The sequence below is a fragment of the Eptesicus fuscus genome, chromosome 3, assembly GCF_027574615.1.
Source record: "Eptesicus fuscus isolate TK198812 chromosome 3, DD_ASM_mEF_20220401, whole genome shotgun sequence".
NCBI lineage: Eukaryota > Metazoa > Chordata > Mammalia > Chiroptera > Vespertilionidae > Eptesicus > Eptesicus fuscus.
The window spans coordinates 7,814,749-7,819,680 of NC_072475.1; the positions used below are offsets into that span (position 1 = coordinate 7,814,749).

A 4,932-nucleotide genomic window follows, 5' to 3' on the forward strand; every position below is an offset into this window, starting at 1 on the left:
GAACGATGGCTCCCAAATATACGTCCATGTCCTGATCCCGGGACCTGTGCCTGTGGCCTTATCTGGAAGTAGGGTCTTTGCAGATGTGACCGAACTAGGATCTTGTTGAGCTTATCCTGGATTATTGCATGGTCCCACAGCCCAGGTGTGAAGTGAGGGGCCAGCACAGACAAGGGGCAGGGACCAGGCCTGCAGCAAGACACCTGGGCGTGAAGGAGTTGATTACCAATATTGATGGAAACAGCCATAATCCCTGTCATTCATCAAGGGCCTACTGTAGATACCAGTCACTCTACATATATTATTTTTATTCTGTAGAAGAACCCTAAGAAATAGATATAATTTTTGTAATTTTACAGGTGAGAAAAGTGATGCATAGAGAATTAAATGCCAGACCCAGAATTCAAGTCAAAGTCTGCATACTCCTGTGCGGGCACTGCCCTTGAAGCAGTGATAACGGTGTGCTGATTTAATCCTGGGCCGCAGTCGGGACAGAGGGGCTGCCGTGGAGTCTCGGGACGACGCGTGCTGGCCCCGTCACAGGCCGCCATGTGCATCCGGAAGGCCGGGATCCCCTGCATCTCAATCTGTTCGGCTCCTGAGCTCAGGCAGAGGACGTTCTGATAGCAAACTCTGACGGCAGGGAATCCCACATCCATCCCGTCCTTACGTTTGGGATGGCAACTAGCAACGGCGTGACTACTGAAGGACTCACTCAGAAATGATCAGAATGTTCCCAGCTCCCGGCCGGACAGCACAGGCCAGCTGCCGAGAGATCCCATCGGCTGGCTTTCTGGGGCGCTTGCTGTGGGTCCTGCGCGAGATACGGAGGAGGTTCAACGCGACTTCCGATTCCCATCACCACCATCTCCTGGGAGGAATCTGCCCCACCTGTGTGGCTGTGAACACCCATGTGAAGTCTAGTGTACGAAGTGAAAGCTAAACCAAAGGGTATAAAGAGCAGTAAGTGTTCAGAGCAAAGATCTATACAGACAAGAACAATCACAAAAGCAGAAGTCGGGGTACGAGACAGGGACTTCTGTTGGAGGAGGACAGGACGGATGGGCAGGACCTGGGCCCCTAAAAGAGGAGATGTACAGCCCAGGGGGAAGAGACACCCCATGCATGGGTGGCCCGTGAGCAGTGGGAGGAGGGGCACCTGGGCCAGGGGAGCAGGGCTGGGGTGCGGGGGGACTCGGAACCCTAAGGCCAGCGGCGCCGCACGGCTGTGCCCAGCCAGGCCCTGGGAGCCGGCGGTGGCCTCTGTGTCTCTCTGTCCAACCACTTTCTCTTCCAGGCGGCCCCACCCAGAGTCCCTTTCCTGCCCCAGGCTGGGGCTTTCCGACCAGTTACTCACCACTCCCCGGTGTTTGTCCACAGAGCCTTCCCGCCCGGCCGCAGTTGTTTTGACTTGCCCGGCTTTCATGTGTCTTCACGCTGGTTATGTAAGGAGCGCTTTATGTAACCGGCAGGCTCCATTGTCCCAGGCCTGGGGGGGCCGCGCACCCGCAATCTAGGGCGCTGGCCAACGTTTCCAACACTCGATGGGTCGATGCAGTGAGCGCCCAGCCTGCTCACGCCTCCTGAGGTATCCCCTTTCCAGCGCTGCCTTCCTGCCCCCTGCCTGCAACCCCACCATCAGAGGGAGGCCCTCCCTCTGCCCTGGACAAGGATGCTTTGGGGACCCAGAAAGAGACAAGGGGTGAGGGGGCTGCTGAGAAGCCAACCCGGGGGTGGTGAGGCGAGAGGGCAGGAGGCGTACTTGGGTGGATCTCAGGTTCAGATGCTGAGATGAGATTCCAGGACAGTTTGCGTGGGAGGTGACCCCTGGCACCCCAGGAGGGGGCTGGGGCTGGGCAGGAGCCCATACAGCACTGGGGGCCTCGGGAAGACTGTAGATACGCCTCAGGGCTGCGCCACACCCCACCCCGGAGGAGGGGAAGCCGGCCGCTTGTCCTCCAACTACATCCTCCTTGTCCAGTGCTCTGGATCGTCTACCTCCAGGCACGTCCAGCTCCTGCGGCCAGAGGGAGGCTTCAGGCAGCGCCGGGTTTGCCGTACAAGCCAGCAGCCTGGACAGGACACTGGGTGCCGGGGACCCTGTTGCGGTGCTGGCAACAGGTGGTTCTGCCCCGTGCTGGAGGGAGAGAAGGAGGAGAGGGTGTTACCAGCACCCAAGGCCAGGGTCAGGCTGCTCCAGCGACAGAGAGAGGCGACAGTGACTGGAGACTCGAGAGGAGGGATTTCCCCGCTTCTCCCTGCCTCCGCCCCAGGCTCCCCCAGAGCGACATTGGCCAAACATGGAACATGACGTTGGCCAGGCAGGGGAGCCTGGGGCCCCCAGTCTCCGGGGTCAGACCTGCCCCGAGAGCCAAGCTGGGCAAGGGGGACTAAGGGCTTATAGGCCCAGCAGCCTGTGTGACTCAAACGAGGCGTCAGACAGGAGGCCACGGCCAAGGCCACTGCAGGGAGTGTCCAGCAGCAGGCTTGCAGAACACCTGGGCATGGCTGGGCCGGGGTGGGGGCCCTCGGTCAGGGCCAGGCTCCCCCAGGGGCCCGAGGGAAGCACTGGCCTGAGGTCTAGCCTGTTCTCGGAGGCCAGGACATCGGCGCTGGGGGCGGGAAGCCCTGGCCGCCTGGGACGGGCCCTGGATGACTTGCTTCCCCCGGGGGTGGGGGCCCCCACTTCGACGTGTGTCCTCAGCTGTGTGCAGGAGCCGTGGTGTCCCCTCCTGGGCTGCGCCCGGAAGCCAGGGCTTCCCCTTTCCTGGCGGCTCCAGAGGCCGCCTTCTTTTCTATTCCCCAAAAGGAAAACTTCTGCAACCCTCTGGCCAAGTAAGTGGGAACTGACTTCATTTCGGCTGTGAGTGACCGGCAGGAAGTGTCATTATCTAGATGGACCCAGGAGCCCAAGGAGAAGGTCGTCCACAGGGCTCGTCCCAGAGAACCAGCAGGGAAACCGCGGGGGGGCGAGGGGCGCCAGCAGGAAGGACGGACCCCGCCTCGGCCCCTCCGTGCTGCCAGCAGCTCCTGCTCCTCCGGCCCCCTCAGGGCTCCTGAACACGCAGGCACATACAAAGGCAGTAAAGTCCCCGGACCTCAGATCAGGCTCCTCCCAAAAATATGGCCACTTCAAAGCATTCAGGCTGAGCCTCATATCCCCACGACGGGAGATTGCTCTGAGACGGCAAGGTTCCAGCAGGTACACGGTTGCGTCGCAATCACCTGTCAACACGTGGAGCCGCCTGTTGGCCTGAGAACGCTGGGTCCGATGGCCTGCGGGGCTGGCTCCGTCCAGGAGAGCGTTACCTTCACACCTGCAGTTTGAGGGACACGTGTGGCCCGCCCGTGGGGGAGGACCAGGACAAAGGCTGCTGCCCCTCATCCGAACCGGCAGGCCCTGCCCAGATAGGGCTCCTGCTCCCGGAGAGAGGCAGGCAGGCTCGCCACACAGAGCAGCACCGTCTGTTGTGGTCGTATTATTATTATTATTATTATTATTAATCTCGGCAGCCCTCATCTCCTCTGGTCCTGCGTCCTAACCTGGAGCCGGCTTCAGCCACATGGAGCCACTCTTCTCTCGGCACCTAAGGACACCTCGGCCTCGGAACAGCGGCAGCAGACACAAGCTGAGCTCGGGGCCAGAGCCCCGCGGAACGGCACGGCCGTTCGGGAAATGCGCGTGGGCTCGGTGGGAAGTCCGGAGACACACTGGTTCTCCAGCTGACGGGCTTCCCATGTGCTCTGTCCAGGGGCAGGAGACGTCCTCCTCCCCCCAGCCTCGTCCCTGGAAGGCCTGATGGAGCAGGCGCTCGCTCTGTGCCTCCTGGGAGCCTCTGTAACCAGATGAGCCCCTGCCCACGGCGGCTCCGGGCTCACCTCTGAGCTCACCTGCGCTGTTCCAGGAGGCCGTGTCCCGCAGGCGGCAGCTGCTTCGGGTGTTGGTACTGAGCATGCGGCAAACTGGCAGCCAGCGAGCCCGCAGGGAGATGAGGCCCCCAGTTCCATCGAGAGAGCAGCAAGGTGTGGATGGGGCCACAGGGTCCTGGAGAGCTTGGGGGTGCCCTGTCCCAAGCCAGAAGCAGGGCAGAGCCATCGGGGCAGAGACTCTTCAATCAAGCGCGCGAGGCCGGGCTGTAGACACTGCGGAGACTCTCCTGGGGTCGGCATATTTCACAACAGGCAGGGATGGGTCCGTTCCTCCCCTAGCCACAGAAGGCAGAGGGGACAGGCAGCCAGGCCTGCTGGGACACAGCCAGTGTTTGCACTGAGCAATGGGAGAGGCGTGTGTGCCCAACGGAAGCGGGAGAGACACCTCTCAGCAACCAGGGGCGGCCTGGAGGAGGGACACCCATTGCCCCAGATGCCCCTCCTGACCTCCAGGCACAAGGCACTCCTTCACTGCCCACAGGAGCCCGAGCAGGCGGAGGCTGGGCCACAGGCACTGGCCCCGGACCTCACCATGGCATGGGCACAGCCAGGACCTCCCACTCCGGCTCCAAAGCCACCAGGCTCTCGGGGCCCTGGCCCCCTGTGCCTCCCAAGGAGGCCGCAGGAAAACCCGGCTCGGGGAGTAGACGGCTTGTGGGGGTCACACGGTTGGTTAGCGGGAGACCAGGCTTGGACACAGCCTGTCCCACTCTCCTGAGCTGTGTTCACAGGGGCGGGCGGGGGCTGAGCTGAGAGGAGAGTCCGAGAGTCCCAGCCCTGAGACAGGAAGGAGCGTGGGTCAGAGTGCAGGCCTGGTGCACCCCGAGAGAGCCGCGTGCAGAGTGGAGATGCCACAGAGGAGCAAGGAAGGGGGAAAGGGAAGGCAGGAGGGAAAAAGCACAAAGGGGTCAGGGGTCAGGGAGGTGGCCATGGCAACCTGGTGAGGTTTCTGGACCTGGGGAGAGGGTTGTGCTGGACCGGGCAGGCCTGTGACTCCACGTG

The 4,932-nt window shown here is 62.1% G+C and overlaps 1 long non-coding RNA gene across 2 annotated transcripts; it reads right to left on the minus strand.

The window, feature by feature from the left end:
* Window positions 1–318: 318 nt before the first annotated feature.
* LOC129147698 (uncharacterized) lies at window positions 319–3,256 on the minus strand. 2 transcript variants are annotated; one of them, XR_008554969.1, is made up of 3 exons: window positions 3,226–3,256; window positions 1,358–2,137; window positions 319–814 (listed from the first exon to the last, which is right to left on the minus strand). It is a non-coding gene; the product is annotated as an uncharacterized LOC129147698 (long non-coding RNA). The 2 variants fall into 2 exon arrangements; XR_008554970.1 differs by having other exon boundaries at window positions 319–939.
* Between the last annotated feature and the right edge of the window lie 1,676 nt (window positions 3,257–4,932).